At 42.1% G+C, this 19,670-nt stretch overlaps 1 long non-coding RNA gene across 7 annotated transcripts in view; it reads left to right on the top strand.

Annotated features, from left to right (window-relative positions):
- Window positions 1-19,670, top strand: part of LOC144593454 (uncharacterized) — a 120,964-nt gene that overhangs the window by 67,798 nt on the left and 33,496 nt on the right. For 3 of the 7 annotated variants that reach the window (XR_013547255.1, XR_013547258.1, XR_013547254.1), the window contains exon 3: window positions 12,534-12,635. The exons of 1 other annotated variant lie outside the window; for it this stretch is intronic. This is a non-coding gene — a long non-coding RNA (uncharacterized LOC144593454). Of the gene's footprint in view, window positions 1-12,533; window positions 12,636-16,825; window positions 19,148-19,670 lie in introns of those variants that run through there. 3 more of the 7 variants (XR_013547257.1, XR_013547259.1, XR_013547256.1) reach the window with 3 other exon arrangements.

The following is a 19,670-nucleotide window of genomic DNA, read 5'->3' as shown; positions in this document are numbered from 1 at the left end:
CATTCCTTCTCTCCCGAGATGCTGCCTGACCTGCTGAGTTACTCCAGCATTTTGTGAATAAATCAATAACTTTCTAAAGGCTGTTGTCATTGGTGACAGTCGAAGGTACTCATCTCAGCGGAACAGGCATATGGATTATGTGCAGGCAGATGATGCTGCCAGTAATGCTCTCAAACTGCACAATAACTTCAGGCATTGAATAGAATCTATACTCACCTCATCTTAAAGACATTGGAGGCATGACATGAGTTAGTTATAGTAAATTCCAGAAAGATCTCCTCAAATTATTAGGTAATAATTCATTGAATAGGGAAAAAACATTATATTGACACCATCTTCAGCAAGCATAAGGACCATGCATGAAAATGGTTAGGGTCACTCACATAGTACTATTTCTGCATGTGTTTACATGGATGTATGCATTTCTTGCCCGCAGTACAATCAGGGATTCTGCAGCAAACGTTTTCTGGAACAGAAAATTACAGAAATACTCAGTAAGACAGTCAGCATTTGTAAAATAGAAAGAACAGGTTCATGGATGGGAAAGATTCAGACATCAGTCAGCACCATCTACATAAAGCACTGCAGCAAATCACCACATCTCCAAACCCATGACCTCTACCAGCTAGAAGGACAAAGGCAGAACAAATATTAGAAAATCACCACCTGGAAGTTGCCATCTAAGACACAAGCCATCGTGACTTGGAAATATTATGTCATCCCTTCACCATTGCTGGGTCAAAATCATGAAACTCCCTCCTTAACTGCATTGCAGGTGTATCCACACCTCAAGGACTGTGGTAGTTCAAAATCATTCATGGAGCAGCTGAAGATAGAGGATAGAGTTGAGGAATTGTAAAAGTAAGAAGACACCAATGGGAGTTATCTACAGGCTCCCAAACAGTAGTCCGAATATAGGGTGTGAGTTACAGCAGGAGTTAAAACTGGCATGTAACATAGGTAATGACACTGGGTTATGGGGGATTTCAATATGCAGGTAGACTGGGAAAATCAGGTTGGTTCTGGACCCCAGGAAAGGGAGTTTGTAGAGTGCCTCCGAGATGGATTCTTAGAGCAGTATGTACTGGAGCCTACCAGAGAGAAGGCAATGCTGGATTTAGTGTTGTCCAATGAACAAGATTTAATAAGGGAACTCAAGGTAAAGGAACCACCTGGAGGGTGTGACCAAAATATAATTAGTTTTAATCTACAATTTGAGATGGAGAAGGTTAAATCAGAAGTGTCAGTGTTGCAGTTGAACAAAGGACACCATGAAGGCATGAGAGAGGAGTTGGCCAAGGTCGACTGGAAAAGGATCCTAGCAGGAATAATGGTGGAACAGCAATGGCAGGAATATCAGAACATAATCCAGAAGATGCAGGATCATTTCATTCAAAAGAGGAAGAAAGAATCTAAGGGGAGTAAGAGGCAACCGTGGTCGGCAAAGGAAGTTAAGGATGGAATACAGCTAAAAGAAAAGATATATAACATAGCAAAGAGTAGCGGGAAGCCAGAGGATTGGGTAACTTTCAAAGATCAACAGAAGGTAACAAAATGGCACTAAGGGCTGAAAAGATGAAGTACGAGGGAAAGCTGGCCAAGAATATAAAGGACAGTAAAAGCTTCTTTAAGTATGTTAAGGAAAAAAAGATTAGTAAAGACAAATGTGGGTCCCTTGAAGGCAGGAACGGGAGAGATTATTGTGGGTAACAAGGAAATGGCAGAAGTGTTGAACGGGTACTTCGGATCTGTCTTCACTAAGGAAGACACAAACAATCTCCCAGATGTACTAGAGAACGGAGGATCTAGGGAGACAGAGGAACTGAAAGAAATTTGCATTAGGCGAGAAATAGTATTGGGTTGAGTGATGGGACTGAAGGCTGATAAATCCCCAGGACCTGATGGTCTGCATCCCAGGGTACTCAAGGAGGTTGCTCAAGAAATTGGAGATCATTTTCCAATGTTCAACAGATTCGGGATCAGTTCCTGTGGATTGGAGGGTAGCTAAAGTTATCCCACTTTGTAAGAAAGGAGCGAGAGAGAAAAGGGGAATTATAGACCAGTCAGCCTGACATCGGTGGTGGGGAAGATCTGGAGTCAATTATTAAAGATGTAATAACGACGTATTTGGATAACGGTAAAAGGATTGATCCAAGTCAGCATGGATTTATGAAGGGGAAATCCTGCTTGACTATTCTTCTGGGATTTTTTGAGGATGTGACAAGTAAAATGGATGAAGGAGAGCCAGTGGATGTAGTGTATCTAGAAAGCCTTTGATAAGGTCCCACAGGGAAGATTAGTGAGCAAAATTAGAGCATGTGGAATTGGGGGTAAGGTATTGACATGGACATCATCAAGTTTGCTGATGACACTGTGGTGGTGGGCCGGATCTCCGACAACGATGAGAAAGCCTACTGGTGTCAGGACAATAGCCTCCTCTTGAATGTCACTAAAACTAAGGAGCTGATTGTGGACTTTAGAAGGGCTAAACATCCAGGGACGTACACGTCACTGGAGATAAATGGGTCTACTGTGGATAGGGTGAGCAGTTTTAAATACTTGGGAGTCCACATCACAGAGGATCTGACATGGGCAACGCACATTGCCGCACTGGTGGGTAAGGCAAAGCAGCGCCTTTACCACCTTAGACAGCTGAGGAAATTTAGAGTGTCTCTGAGGATCCTTCATTGCTTCTACTCTGGGGCTGTAGAGAGCATCCTGTCCGGCAACATTACAGTCTGGTTTGGGAACAGCTCTGCCCGGGACAGGATGGCCCTGCAGAGAGTAGTGTGTTCGGCAGAACGCACCATGGGAACTACACTCGTCTCCCTGCAGGACCTATACATCAGGAGGTGCAGATCCAGAGCAAGCAAGATTATGAGGGACCCCTGCCACCCCAGCAACGGACTGTTCCAGATGCTACGGGCAGGCAAGCGCCTCCGCTGTCACGCTGTGAAAACGGAGAGGATGAGACGGAGTTTCTTCCCCCAGGCCATCAGGACTGTCAACTTTTATAACTTCAGGGACTAAATTTTGTCTACACTATATTAACTTTATTAACTTTATTTATATGCTGTAACTGTAATTCTTTTTTGTGCACAATCCGCAGGCATTGCCACTTTCATTTCACTGCACATCGTGTATGTGTATGTGACAAATAAACTTGACTTGACAAGACTTGACTTGACTTGGATAGAGAATTGGTTGGCAGACAGGAAGCAAAGACTATGAATAAACGGGTCCTTTTCAGAATGGCAGGCAGTGGCAAGTGGAGTGCCGCAAGGATTGGTGCTGGGGCCACAACTATTTACTATATATATTAATGATTTGGATGATGGAATTAAAAGTAACACAAGCAAGCTTGCAGCTGACACAAAGCTGGTGGCAGTGTGAACTGCGAAGAGGATTTTAGGAGGTTGCAGGGTGACTTGGACAGGTTGAGTGAGTGGGCAGCTGCATGGCAGATGCAGTATAATGTAGATAAATGTGAGATTATGCACTTTGGCGGCAAAAGCAAAGGGGCAGACTATTATCTCAATGGTGTCAGATTAGGTAAAGGGCAATTGCAACGAGACATGGGTGTCCTTGTACACCAGTCACTGAAAGTAAGCGTGCAGGTACAGCAGGCAGTGAAGAATGCTAATGGCATGTTGGCCTTCATAACAAGACGATTTGAGTATAGGAGCAAAGAAGTCCTTCTGCAGTTGTATAGGGCCCTGGTGAGACCACATCTGGAGTATTGTGTGCAGTTTTGGTCTCCTAATTTGAGGAAGGACATCCTTGCTATTGAGCCAGTGCAGCGTAGGTTCTCGAGGTTTATCCCTGGGATGGTGGGACTGTCATATTAAAGACTGGGCTTATATTCACTGGAGTTTAGAAAGATGAGAGGGGATCTTATAGAGATGTATAACATTATAAAAGGACTGGACAAGCTAGATGCAGGAAAAATGTTCCAAATGTTGGAGGAGTCCAGAACCAGGGGCCACAGTCTAATAATAAAGGGGATGCCATTTAAAATTGAGGTGAGAAGAAACTTTTTCACCCAGAGAGTTGAGAATTTGTGTAATTCTCTGCCACAGAAGGGAGTGGAGGCCAATTCACTGGATGAATTTAAAAGAGAGTTAGATGGAGGTCTAGGGGCTAGTGGAATCAAGGGATATGGGGAGAAGGCAGGCACGGGTTACTGATTGTGGATGATCAGCCATGATCACAATGAATGGCGCTGCTGGTTCGAAGGGCCTCATGGCCTCCTCCTGCATCTATTTTTCGACGTTTCTATGTTTCTAAGATGGTTGGGCCTAGGAGACTGGCCTGAGGAACTCCTGCAGATTCCTGTGGCTGAAATGATTACCCTCCACCAACACACCCGCCTTCCATTGTGCTCGGGATGTTTCCCCCCAGTGGAGGGATTTTCCTTTGGTTCTCATTGACCAGTTTGGCCAAGCACTTCAATGCCACACTCGATCAAGTGGTGCCTTGATAACAAGGACAGTGACCCTCACTTCACCTCTTTTGTCCATGTATGGACTAAGGCTGCACAGTGGTCAGGAACTGAGTGACTTTGATGAAAACCAAATTGAGCTTTTGTGAGTAGGCTGTTGCCAGGCAAGTGATGCTTGGTAGCACTATTGATTCTCCCTCCATCACTCTGCTGCTAATCAAGAGCAGCTGAATGGGGGAGTAATAGACTTGGTTGGATTTGTCCTGGATTTTATAGACAGGACATACCTGGACAATTATCCATATTGTCAGGTAGATGCCAGTGCTGTAGCTGTACTGGGCCAAAGGCCAACCGCCTTACTGCTCATCCTTTCACTTTATCAGTCAAATACAGTCCTGAACAGGCAGATTGCATGGGAGCAAAGGAGAGACAGCTGACTGGATGGGAAATTGGTTTCATGGAAGCAGAGGGCGATGGTGGAGGTTGCTTTTTGTACTGGAGGCCTATGACCAGTGGTGTACCTCAGGGTTTGAATGCTGGGCCCATTGCTGTTCATCATTAATATAAATGATTTGGATGAAAACGCACAAGGCATGGTTAGCAAGTTTACAGATGACAAATGTGGGTGGTATTGTAGATAGTGAAGATAGTTGTCAAAAACTGCAGCAAGATCTTGATCAGTTGGGCCGTTGGGCTGAGGAATGGTTGATGGAATTTAATGCAGAGAAGTATAAGATGTTGCATTTTGGAAAGTCTAACATGGGCAGGACTTACACAGTGAACGGCAGGGCTCTGGTGTGTGTTGTAGGGAAGAGGGATCTAGGAGTGCAGGTATATACTTCCTTGAAAGTGGCATTACAGATAGATTGGGTGGTCAAAATGCTTTCATTGGTCTTCATCAATCAAAGTATTGAGTATAGAAGTTGGGAGGACATATTACAGTTGTACAGACATTGGTGAGACAATACATTTAGAGTACTGTGTTCAGTTTTGGTCACCTGTTATTGGAAAGATGGTGTTAAATTGGAAAGGGTACAGAGAAGATTTACAAGGATATTGTCAGGACTAGAGGGCATGAGTTACAGGGAGAGTTTGAGCAAGCCAAATTTTATTCCTTAAAGCGCAGGAAGACTCGGGGCGGTTACCTTATAGAGGTGTATAAGGTAACAAGATGAATAGATTGGGTAAATGCCCAGAGCAGGAGAATCAAGAACCAGAGGATATAGCTTTAAAGGTGAGGGGGACATAATGTAATATGAACCTGAGTCATAGATTCATAGATTCAGAGTGATACAGTGGGAAAACAGGCCCTTCGGACCAACTTGTCCACACCGGTCAACATGTCCCAGCTACACTAGTCCCACCTGCCTACATTGGAGGTCCATATCCCTCCAAACTTCTAAATTCCATGAACCAGTCCTTTCCATGTACCTGTCTAACTGTTTCTTAAATGTTGGAATAGTCTCAACTACCTCCTCTGGCAGCTTGTTCCATGCATCCACCACCCTTTGTGTGAAAAAGTTACCCCTCAGATTCCGATTAAATCTTTTCCCCTTCACCATAAACCGATGCCCTCTGGTCCTTGATTCACCTATTCTGGGCAAGAGACTCTGTGCATCTACCTGATCTATTCCTCTCAGCCCCTTATCCTCCTGCCCTCCAAGGAATAGAGACCCAGCTTACTCAACCTCTCCCTATAGCTCACAACCTCTAGTCCTGGCAATGGCCTCGTAAATCTTCTCTGTACCCTTTTCAGCTTGACATCTTTCCTATAACGCGGTGTCCGGAACTAAACACAATACTTTAAATGCAGTCTCACCATCATCTTATACAACTGCAATATGACCTCCTAACTTCTATATTCAATACTCTGGCTGATGAAGGCCAATATGTCAAAAGCCTTTTTGACCACCCGATCTACCTCCACCTTCAAGGAACCATGCACCTGTACTCCTAGATCCCTCTGCTCTACGACGACTCAAAGCCCCACCATTCACTGTGTAGGTCCTCCCCATGTTAGACTTCCCAAAGTGCAACACCTCACATTTCTCTGTATTAAATTCCATCAACCATTCCTCAGCCCACCTGGCCAATCGATCATGATCCTGCTGCAATTTTTCACAACCATCTTCACTATCTGCAAAACCACCCACTTTTGTATCATCCGCAAACTTGCTAATTTTGCCATGTATGTTCTCATCCAAGTCATTGATGTAGATGACAAACAGTAACAGGCCCAGCACTGAATCTTGAGACACACCACTAGTCACAGGGGCAACTGAGGGGCAACTTTTTAACACAAAGTGTGGTAGGTATATGATTCGGAGGAGGTCGATGAAGCAGGTACGATCACAACTTTTAAAAATGATTTGAACGGGTATATCCTTACGACAGGTTGAGAGGAATATGGGCCAAACGCAGGCAGGTGCAGATGGGGCATGTTGGTCGATGTGGACAAGTTGGGCCGAAGGGCCTGTATCCATGCTATATGAGTTTATCACTGGGACTCAATAGCAGATTCCTAATTAAAATTACAAACTTAGGAAGTTCCACCTCCACTAATATCAATTGGAGAGTACTTTCTTGGAATGTAACACACAATACAGGATATTAAGTTTTAAATTAATTTATCTTTTCTAATTTTGCAGAAAGTGGCAAGTCGCTTATTTTATACTGAATAATGATTTCTTGAAAAATTTCATGCTGTATATTGAACCATTCAACAAAATGTATTGCAAATTATTCAGTCCTTGAAACTTTCACTTCTTTTTCCTTTGTGAAATGTTTTTTGCTTTGTTGTAAAATCAGATTTTATTCATGCCTTTACTGCCACAGACTGAATCTAATTTTATTTTTTCAAAATCTTGAGTCGTATCTAGATGTATTGGAGCAGCAGTGGATTGCTGATTCCCTCGAACCTGTTCTGCTACTCAATTCAAATATGTGTGGTCCTTAACTCACCTTCACTTAAACTGCTCCTACCATTGTACTAGAATATGGAAGATCAGTAACCCACCCCTGTTTAAAATATTTGTCATTTTCAATTAATCCATTCCCTGGAATTTTTGGGAAGAAAGCCTCAAATGTCCAATACCCTAGTGTTTGAAAATGTACTTTCTGAATGATCTGCTTTAAAGATTGTGAACTTACCACAGGAAAAAGTTGCATCACGACTTGGTTCGGCAACTTGAATGCCGAGCAACAAAGGAGATGAGAGAAAGTGGTAGACAATGCCCGGCCCATCACAGGCACTGACTCCCCCCTCAAAGGGATCTATAAGAGATGCTGCTTAAAAAAGGCAGCCAATATTATCCAAGCCCCACACCAGCCTGACCACAGTTTCATTTCACTCCTACCATCAGCAAGAAGGGAGAGGAGGACCAAAACCATGACCACCAAATTCAAGAATAGCTCCTCCCCAGCAACCATCAGGATCGTGAACCCTCGCAACACCAACCCCCACTATGAACTACAATAGGCTGTCTTTGGAAGCACGTAGGACTTTGGGGGCTTTTTTTGTATGGTTATTTATTTATTGACATTTAAATTATTATAGTTATTTGTGTATATTGCATTTACAGGTCTGTTAAACTGCCCAAAGTCAGAATTTTGTTATTCCATTGTTGGTACATGTGACGACTAAACAGTCTTCACTCACAGGAAATATCCTCTTAGCTAAAATATTGACGATCTCTCTCATTCTACAAGTTGGATTAGCCATTGCTCAAACCTCTAAGCGCATGGATATATTAAGGTAGGATTAGGCAAATACAATTTTATAACCTTGCTACATGTAGCAACTTCACCCAAAAAGAAATGTTAAGAGAGAATACAATGTAAAATGAATTAGAACTCTGAAAATCTAAAACAACATTGAATGTTTAAAATTCACAATAGTTCTGGCTGAAACAAAATTGAAAAAAATTTAGGTTTATATTTCAAACTGCATCTTCAAAACTGAGAACGATAGATAGTTGTCTAAGGAGCTGGACCTAATAGGGTTCATCAATATTCTCTGCTGGTTCTTCCGGACAGTTTCTGCCTGAAGGATTGACTCTGTATGCTCCCTTTAGGAATCTGGCAAACCTACTCTGAATTTCACACCTGTCCTTTCTCTTTCTTTATTCAGGATGGATATGTAGCTGCAACATTGAAATAAAGTCGAATCAAATGTTTAATTAAAAGCAAGCATAAATCATGCATATGAAATAAACTTAAATGGGAAAATAATAATAATAATAATAATAATACATTTTATTTATATAGCGCTTTTCATATACTCAAAGACGCTTTACAGAGATTTTGAGAACATAGGGAAATTAATAAATAGATAAATAAGTAAATAAATAAATGAACAGAGAAAGGAGACAGTAGGTGAGGTAAAATACAAATGTTCTGAACTCCATTCCTGGGGTAGAGCTGTGCATGAGTGAGAATGCAGATGATGATGCCTAGAGGCCAGGAGCAACTTCCAAAATCTTGCACAATCCACAGGTTTAGCAAATGCTACTGGTCTGGCGGCACGGTAGCGCAGCGGTAGAGTTGCTGCTTTACAGCGAATGCAGCGCCGGAGACTCAGGTTCGATCCTGACTACGGGTGCTGCACAGTAAGGAGTTTGTACGTTCTCCCCGTGACTTGCGTGGGTTTTCTCCGAGATCTTCGGTTTCCTCCCACACTCCAAAGACGTACAGGTATGTAGGTTAATTGGCTGGGTAAATGTTAAAAAATAAATAAAAATTGTCCCTAGTGGGTGTAGGATAGTGTTAATGTATGGGGATCGCTGGGCGGCACGGACTTGGAGGGCCGAAAAGGCCTGTTTCCGGCTGTATATATATGATATGATATGATATTACACTGGGATATCAACTCAAAAAATCTATCCTTGTGCTTCCAAAGTAACACACTGTTCAAGTCCAGCCTCCACTGTGAAGTTAAATTATGGAACAAAAAAAAGACTCTTTGTTCAGGAGTTCTTGACAGTGCAGCATTTTAAATTCATTAGAGTGGTTTAGGACTGACCCTTATTTTCATATGTACAAACTTTGAGAGTTGAAAATGTTATGTAGCCATCTACTTGGCAATGATCATTCATTGCAATGGGTGCCTTGATTTCCGGAAGAAACTAACACGCTTTTGTAACTGTTGTTAAAAGTATCATGCTGATGATTCTTCACTCACCTAATCTGTGCTGCAGGGAATTAGATTTAGACGTCGTCGGTTATACTTGAATTACCTTCTGCCCATTTCCCAAGAAGATACAGATTTGTCTCTGCAATTAGCGACAGTCGTACAGACCATATTGTCGCATGTGGCTCATATTGTGAAGTTTGGATTATCACAGCAACCAAAGAAACATTCTATCATATTTCACACTGCCTGTCTTACAATCAGACCAATGCAACAATATGAACATTAAATTCACTGATTTTAAGTCCCCCCCCCCCCACTGCCCCCTGAACTCTGGTGTGCACCCTTTCCTCTCACCATCTCCCACCCCAACCCCCCCCCCCCCCCCCGCATCCTCCTGTCGCACTATTCCTTTCCCCTCATTCATACACTTATCTCCCTTCTCCAAGTACCGCATTTCCCTTTTATTTCCTTGCCAACAGTCTCTGTCCTTTCTTCTTTTTTGTTATTTTTAGTATGAGTTAAAAAGTATGTTTTAGTCTTCCTTGGTTTGTTTTATGTGGGGTGGGAGGGTTGGGGGAAACATTTTTCAATCTCTTACCTCGATGGAGATACGATTTTTTTCCGTATCATATCTCCGTCCGCACTGCGGCCTAACATCGTGGAGTAGGCGGCCTTTCCTGGAGACCAACGGGCACTCCAAGCCGCCGCAGGAGTCTGCAGGACTTTAACATCACGGAGCGTGCGGATGGTTTGACTGCCCTGACTGTGGCAGAACAAAGAGGAAGAAGCTTGAACTTTATTGCCTTCCATCACAGTGAGGAATGTTGAATCCACTGTGGTGGATGTTTATGTTAATTTTTATGTGGTTGTGTGTCTTGTTGCTTTTCACTTAGTGTGGCTGTATGGTAACTCAAATTTCACTGTACCTTAATTGGTACATGTGACAATAAACTGACCTTGAAACCTGCAAACCTTGTTGTCTGCCCGCTTCCACCTATATCCGTCCCTCTGGCTTTACATTTTGCTCCCATTCATCTCCTCTTATCCAACACCCTTTTGTCTTCTTTTCACCTCTAGCCTTTGCCACTTACTCCCCCCGTGTGCTATATCCGTGGACTCCTGCTCATGCTTCCACCCTTCACATGCCAGGCTTTGTCCCAAGCCCACATCTTTTTTCCAGCTTTCTGCCCCCCTACTCCTATCAGTCTGAAGAGCTGTCTGAATCCAAAATGCCGTCTCTGCATTCCCTCCACAGCTGCCTGATCTGCTGAGTTCCTCCAGCACTGCTTCTTTTATCGACAACCTGACCGTTGGTTTATGAGGATAGATTTCCCTGGGTCCTTACTGAGTTTTCTAATCTGGAATTATGCATTTGCTCAAGAAATAATGAGAAGAACACAACAGTCCTGTTCTTTTTCAATTACAGGAGAAATCATTGTTTTATGAAGTTACACTTTCTGGTCTTGTTAAAGGTGATAGGATCTTCATGCATTAATGAACAAGCATTAAGAAACTAGAGCTAATGAGGCAAAATGTAGTGAATCATTTGGGAAAATGCAGGAATGTAAGAAATTGATTTTGTGAGAATTCTTGTACTAAAGCCATTTCCCTTATTTTGAGGGCCTAATGAGAAGAACCATTTCCAAAGGTAAGTGGTTTTCTCACTCCTTCTCCATTTGCTGATAAGTAAATAGAACAATGTTTCTAGTCAGGTAGAAGTAGTCAGGCACTGCACCTATCAGCTAAAATAAATATGGCCAAGAGCAAGGGGAGTGAATATAGTAGCTGCAATGAATGTATCGAGTAACTCAGTGGGACAGGCAGCTTCTCTGGAGAGAAGAAATGGGTGACGTTTCGGGTTGAGACCCTTTTTCAGACCCGAAAAGTCACCATTCCTTCTCTCCATGGATGCTGCCTGTCCCGCTGAGTTACTCCAGCATTTTGAGTCTATCTTCGATTTAAACCAGCATCTGCAGTTCGTTCCTCCACACGAATGCATCGATCTCTGTTCAGTGGAGCTGGCCACAATGCTGAATAAAATCAGGCAACCTATTTGGAAAAAGAAAGGCACAAGTGAATCTTTTACCTCCTTCTGCTGTTACACAGCAGATGGACAAATTGCTTAGCGCTGAAATCAAATTCACTCAAAAGGCATCCTGCATTTTGTATGCAATCACTCACAGTCTCTGCAGCCTCATTCCCTTCAATGTCAACATAATAAACTGGGGTATGCTCACTAGGACCAGCAAGAAAAGCTTGTAACGTGCCATTAGTAGCTTTATTACTCACATTCTTCATCGCTCTTTGGGGAGATCTTTATGTGCATAGGTGCGGGTGGATTGAGGAGTCTTCTTGTGCAAAGGTGCAGGTAGAGTGTGTAAATGTGCATATGCTGGTTTACACCGAAGATAGACACAAATTGATGAAGTAACTCAGCGGGTCAGGTAACATGTCTGGAGAAAAGGAATAGGTGACGTTTCGGGACTCTTCCTCAGACTCTGTAAGAAGAATCTGCAGATGCTGGTTTACACAAAGATAGACACAAATTGATGGAGTAACTCAGCGGGTCAGGTGGCATGCCTGGAGAAAAGGAATACGTGACCTTTTGGGTCGAGATCCTTCCATAGATTGAGTAAAGGTCTTCATCCAACATTTCTGTAGCTTGGCTCCACTCTCAAGGAAATCCTATGGAAGAAAATAAAAACCCAGACCTAAGTTTGAAAGCAGCACTTCACAGTTCCAAAGGTTTTCAAGGGCACTGCTTCAGCATACGTTTCTAGACCTTTCTCACCTAACAACGCACCTCACTTCACAAGTCAGTGCAGGCAACCTTCTCCTCTCATTATATTTGGCACGTGCTTACCAGGTACTTGTCACTTAGAAGTAATTTCAGGTGTGACCCGGGTGACCCTGTACTATTCCTCTGCCTATAAACCACAATTCAATTTTTATTGTCACCAGGATCCAATTTGAAGAATTATAAAGAAAATCACCCATGCCAAATTCCAGGTTATATTGAAAACTCTAAATGATAGAACATCCAGCAAAGAACCATTTCCAAAGGTGAGTGGTTTTCTCTCTCCCTCTCCCTTTGTTGATTTGTAAATAGAACAATATTTCTAGACAAGTAGTAGTAAGGCATTGCTCCCATTAGTTAGAATCAATTGCCTTACCACCCGCAAATCCAGCTCCTCGTTTAGTTTAGAGATACAGTGCAGAAACAGGCCCTTCGGCCCACCGGGTCCGTGCCGACCAGCGATCCCCACACATTAACACTATCCTACACCCACTAGGGACAATTTTTACATTTGCAAATCCAATTAACCTACACACCTGTACGTCTTTGGAGTGTGGGAGGAAACTGAAGATCTCGGAGAAAACCCATGCAGGTCACAGGGAGAACGTACAAACTCCATACAGACAGCACCCACAGTCAGGATCGAACCCGGGTCTCCGGCGCTACATTCACTGTAAGGCAGCAACTCTACTGCTGCTCCACCATGATTGTAATGGTCTTGCAGTGGTGGTTGCATTCTGCATTTCCAGAAGACTATATCGGAGCTGGATTGCTTTGATCTGGGCTACAATCTAGTGCATCCAGTGCTTTGACATGCTTTGAGTCAGTCTGGCATGATTCAGTCAACTTTAGTGCAGGAAATTTCTAGAGCAACTATGAATTATTATTCAAAGACGTACAGGTATGTAGGTTAATTGGCTGGGTAAATGTTTTAAAAAATTGTCCCTAGTGGGTGTAGGATAGTGTTAATGTACGGGGATCACTGGGCGGCACGGACTTGGTGGGCCGAAAAGGCCTGTTTCCGGCTGTATATATATGATATGATGATATGATGATTATCCGCCCTGGAGCCATGATGAAATTTAAGCATCCATTTAAGGGTTGAAATTTAGAGATTGGAAGAGAAAGTTGGTGGATGAACATTACCCCAACTACCAACGGTTACAGTGGCAGATGTAAGATCAGCTTCCTGAGAGTGAATCCTTTCTAAAACTGCTTATGCATAACTTACATTTCTCAAAAAAACGAGGAAAAGACTTTCAAATAACTTGATTAGTATGGGTGTCAGGAGTTTTCAGGATATGAGGATGCAATCCATCCTTAAACATTCTTGGGGCTCAGGCTTTTCACACAAGATGTTATGATGAGGCTCTGTTCACAAGACTGCTAATGAAGCTGTGCCACTTTTATTGTGCGAAAGGTTTCTGATTTTCTTTGATGTCCTGGCCTGCATACTTCTATGAGCAGTTGTTCTTGTACAAATTGGAAAAAAAAATGGGCACTGCTGTTGTTTATTTACTTGTGGTGATTTTACTTAATGAGCTGGTCACTGGCACTGAGGGATATTAATGGAGTCATAAAGTCATGCCACATGGAAATAGGTTTACTAAGTCCCTGCTCACTGTCAAGCACCCAATTATATTAATGCCATTTTTCTCGGCAATTCCCATCAATTCCACTCAGACCCCCTGCTGCCTCATCATGCCGGAGACCCAGGTTCAACCTTCACCTCGCATGCTCACTGTGTGGAGTTTGCACATTCTCCCGGTGACTGTGAATTTCTTCCGGGTGTTCTTGTTTCCTCACACGTCCAAAAGACGTGCAGATTTGTAAGTTAATTGGTCACTGTAAATTACTCATAGTAGATGAGAAAGTGGAATAACATAAAACTAGGTTGAACAGGTAATCGATGGTTGACGTGGACTCGGTGCACCGATAGGCCTGTTTTCATGCTGTATCTTTCAATCAGTCAAAGATCCTACCACTCTTATGCACACTAGGGGCAATTTAGAATGGCTAATTGACCTATAAGCATTTTGGGATATGGGAGGAATCTGCAGCACCTGAAAGCAACCCATGCAGTCACAGGAAGTACATGCAAACTCCATTCAGACTGCAACAAGATTAAATCCAGGTCTCTGGTGTTATAAGAAGTCAGCTCTATTGTATGTGTCTAATTTGGAGATTAAATGTTTTCTCCATGAGCCATTTCCTGGGCTAACACAAGACCTCTGCGTATAGTATGATGAATAGAAATTCTTAGTGTTTATTAGATTGAAATAGAGAGGATTACTACAGAACCATGCCATAGATTAAACACCAGGGATGTAGTGAAGTCGGTAATAAATAGTCATTGGACTGGACAGAACTAATGAGCAAAGAAAGGTTGGATCATTTTTTAATATCACTGCTACAAAAGATTGTTCATTACCTCTTTCACAAATTTTGCAGACTAAATGAGAAAACTAACACAACAGTTGAAAAGAGCAAACTGGAATTACTCCGCTTCTTTGAAATTTTTCTAAATCCCTGTACCAAACAATTGAACACATGACAATAATTTGTGCTGTCAGTTGTAGAAGAGTCAGTGCGGTAAGTCTTAGCTTGTGAATGCCAAGTTACAGGTCAATTATAAAGTGGCAGTCCTAAAGATAAGTTAACGATTGCCACAAGGTAGGTTTAGTTTGTATGATACAGTGCATGTCACATATAAAATATCTGGAGAGCAATGATACAGGCCTTTCTTGAGCAATGCCTTAAGACAAATGGATTAGTTCAGCTGAACTCATTAGTGTTGATCAAACTTTGGTACATCAGCTATTCTTTCACTGGAAAAGAACTGGAACAAGTGCTCAGAGACAAAAGGAACTGCAGGTGCTATAATCTTGAATGAAAACAACATGCTGGAGTAACTCAGCAGGTCAGGTAACATCTCTGGAAGGAATGGACAGGTGGCATTTCAGGTCGGGACCTTCTTCAGAACTATTATGTTGTGTATAAATGTACCACTGTCTGCACAAAATGTTACGTTGATCTCATTTCGTTTGGATGTTGAAGAGCAATTCATTGTATCTCTGTGGAGTCGAAAATATTGTTTGACCCAAGAAATGACTCGATTCTGCCTTATCGTTTAAATTTACCGTCTTGTGAATTCCATCCTCTAAACTTTCAAGTGTTATGCAGAAGTGCGAAACATTCCTTTCTGACCTTCGATGTTAATTGAGCATTACTCTGGAATATCTCTGGAACTTTACAGCCTCAATATTTCATCTCTGGATGATTGCTTTCCACAAATGACATTTCTATGGTCCAGCAGAAATGGAGCAATCTTCCTCATCAAGTATTTGATCATCTCTGTCCAGAAACGTCAATCTTTCTCTGCTTATCCTTTGATGTGTCTGTTAAACTAAAAAATAATTTGGATGAGAACTGTACATTGATTGAGCCTAACAAAATAAGGCTTAGAGAGTGGAACCAAATTTGATAAGATCATATTTTAAAATGTCTCATTAGTATTCATGTTACCAGGCAAATACAAATGGATAGTCAATTATTTATGTTTGCTGAAATGCAGTAAATATGTACTTTATGAGTATAACTGAGTCATTTAATTAATGTTTTTAACTTATAGTAAGCTTACAGTGTTTTATTTTTCATTACTGCCAATTATTTATAACTAAATTAATGAATAATGTGGGAATACTATAAAAGGTAGGAGTAGATTTGGCATATACAGCTTTAATCAACCATATTAACATTGTGTACGAGAGTCAAGAAGTCATGCTGCAGTTTTATTGGATATCAGCTGCATTTGGAGTATTATGTGTGGTTCTGGTCACCCCATTACAGGAATGATATGGAGGCTTTAGAGAGGTGCAGAAAAGGTTTACCAGAATGCTGCCTAGATTAGAAGGTATTACCTATAGGGAGAGGTATTAACTATAAGGAGTGGTCAGACAAACTTGGATTTTTTTCTCTGGAACATCAGAGGTTGAGGGGAGCCATGCTAGAAGTAGATAAATTAATGAGTGGCATAGATAGGGTATGCCGTCCGAACCTTTTTCAAAGAAATGTCTAGTAGTCATAGCTTTAAGGTGAGAGGGGCAAAGTTTTTTACACTGAGAGTGGTAGGTACCTGGAACCCACTGCTAGGGGTTGTGGTGGAGGCAGATATGATAGTGGCATTAAAGGGGCTTTTAGATTGGCACATGGATATGCAAAGAAAGATTCCACAAATAACAGAATTTGGTTTTAGTGATGTTGGTAGAGGGGGTTGATGTTGGCCATGAGATACTGGAAAAATGCTTTTGTCTTCTTAAAAGCATGGGAACTTTCCTATCAACTGGGTGGACATAAAGGACCATGATATATTATTATAATGTTGAAGAGAATGTTTTATTGTGACTCGGATAAAGGATGTTGCTATTCATCAAAATGTCTTGATTCTTTATTATAGGAAATGATGACAATACTTCAGAAGGTGTGGAAGTCAGAATAGTGAATGGCCGACTGTGTGGACATTATCTTGAGGGTTTTATCTGCATAACCACAGCAAGGAGTGCTTTTTGTTTGCAAGAGCAGCAACAATGTGAAAAAACCCCTCTGAATGTGGTTTAATTAATTGGGAGTATATAAATAAAGAGAAATATGCTGGAAATGTTCCACATGTCGGGCCACATCAGTAGAGGTTTTTATATTCACAATCCATGTAATGTAACAAATCCAGCTACAAGGACGCTACATATTATGCCAATGACCTTTCACTAGATGCTGCCTGATATTTCCAGCATTTCTATTTTATTTCAGTTTTCCGGCAGTTGGTGTCGGGTTTGCCCCATGAGATGAGGTTAGGCAGACTGAGTGAGCATACACTCTCTAAAGATTCAATAAAATGAAAAGTGTTCTCATTGAATCATATATAACAAAAATCTTCCTTGTGTTCTGGTCAGTCTCAAAGCACAATTGATTCCCCTGGCTGCGGACACAAGGACTGAGGCGCACCGTTTTGAAATATGAAGTTGGCCACTGAGGAGAAGATTTTCCTTCACCCACAAGAGCGGAAGCCTTTGGAATTCTCGACCCAAGATGGCATGGACAGGCATTCACCAGTGCAGGCCCCAACAACGACCAGTCGCATGATGCATCCTGGACTGACACTCACCCATTGAAACAAATGAAAGACACAGTAAACGGCCACAAAGTTGGACTGATCAGTGGTGGTCTGATGGATGTCTGTTTAGAACATAGGACATAGAAAGTAGAACAGGACCGCACGAGAACAGGCCCTTCGGCCCACAATTTCTGTGCCAAACATTATTGCAAGAGCATTGCTCATCTGCCTGCACATAATCTGTACACCTCTATTCCCTGAATATCCACAATGCCAATCCAAAAGTCTCTTAAATTCCACTATCATATCTGCCTCAACCCCTTACCCCTGGCAGTAAGTTCTAGTCACTCCGTGTAAAATACCTTGCTCTGCACAACTCCTTTAAACTTTATCCCTCTCTCCTTAGCTCTATGCCCTCTAGTATTTGATTGTTCCATCATGGGGAAAAAGGTTCTGACTGTCTATCCTATCTATGCCTTTCAAAATGTTATAACTTCTATCAGATCTCTCTACAACCTACGGTGTCCAGTTGAGACCAAGTTCTGGGCAGTTTTTGAAAAATTTCACGTTGTTGCTGCTATTGCAAACAGAAATCGTTCCTTGCAGTGTTTACACAGACAAACCCCCCACTTCTAAATTAGTAAATTGTAAGTAAACTGCCATTATAAACTTCAGAAAACTGATGGGAGACATTAAAAACAATGTCAAATTATTGTAGGATTTCTGATTTCTGCAATGTTTAATTTTTTTGAAAAATTAATGTTGCAGCACTTAGACTGTACAAGAGCAAAAGTTAAAGTTAAAGTGCTGGAGGAACTCAACAGGCCAGGCAGCATCCGTGGAGGGAAAAGGACAGATGCGTTTTGGGTCTGGACATTTCTACAGTCAAGTAAAAGGTTGTGAAAGGACGAGGAAAGTAAAATTTAAAATCTTTGAGAAATGTTCAAAAAGGCAAAATATGGAACAGCCAAACCTGAATAATTTCCACTTCAGCGATGAACATTTGGATATGTCCCTTAATGAGCTGGAATGTGAGGTTTCTGGAAACGTCAGCATGTTGATACAGAAAGAAGTGGCTGAAGTTCTCATTGCAAACAATAACGTGCCAACAACCTCTCAGCATTGTTGCAGAAAGATGAACAACTTAATGTGTGCTGTCAAGTTTGTACTCTAATTTAATACTCTAAACTTTGAAGTTCCTCATGCTGAAGGTTAAATGGCTGAATTGTGGCGAATGCAATCAGAACTATCAATTCCAGCCAGGAACATTCAGTTTATTGAACTCCAAATTGTACAAAATACAGCAGCTCATATTCTTTCCCATTCTCCCTCACAGTTGTTCAACAGTTCAGCTTCCAACGACATAAATTGGTTCCACAGTTAAAATTATTGATCTCCTTTTCAAATCCTTACATGCTTCAGATTGAGACTCTATGGTGGTAGCTTTTTTGCCTCTACATTGGAAAATCAAGGAGTTACAGTAAATGCCATTTAATCTATGCTATCACCTCCATGTCACTGGTGGATGGTTGTGTGATTGAAGCAACTGTCTTTCAGATGAGATGTCAAACTCCAGGCCACGTATGCCCCCTTTGCTCTAAACTGGCTTTTCACTCACAACTTTTAATCTATCACCTCCAACATGATTCTACCACCAGTCACATCTTCCCATCCCCACCCCTTTCTGCCTTCCATGCGGACCACTCCCTTTGCAACTCCTTGGTTCACTAATCCCTTCCCCCCCCCCCCCCCCCCCCGGACCACCCCCTCTCCAGGTAATTTTCCCTGCATCCTTATATCTCCACCCTCGACTCTATCGAGGGATCCTAACGGTCCTTCCAGGTGAGACAAAGGTTTGTGTATACCTCCTCTAACCTCGTGTACTGCATCCGATGTTCCCAACGTTGCCTCCGGTCCATTGGCAAGATCAGGTGTTCAAGCATGGACTGGGGGATTTGCACTCAGTCCACCAAGGCCTACTGGATCTCCCTGTTGCTAATCATTTTAACTCCTCTTTACATTACCATGCTGACCTTTTCTTTTCTGGGCCACCTCCATTTCCAGAGTGAGGCCACACGTAAACTGAAGGAGCAGCACCTTAGGTAGCTTACAACTCAATGGTATGACCATTGAATGTTCTAATTTTAGGTAACTGACAAACTCCCCCTTCTTCTCCCCTCCACTCCCCTCC

This window comes from Rhinoraja longicauda, chromosome 1 (genome assembly GCF_053455715.1).
Source record: "Rhinoraja longicauda isolate Sanriku21f chromosome 1, sRhiLon1.1, whole genome shotgun sequence".
Taxonomy (NCBI): domain Eukaryota; kingdom Metazoa; phylum Chordata; class Chondrichthyes; order Rajiformes; family Arhynchobatidae; genus Rhinoraja; species Rhinoraja longicauda.
Note: the sequence above shows the minus strand (reverse complement) of the source record. Positions and strands in the feature narration are given on the sequence as shown.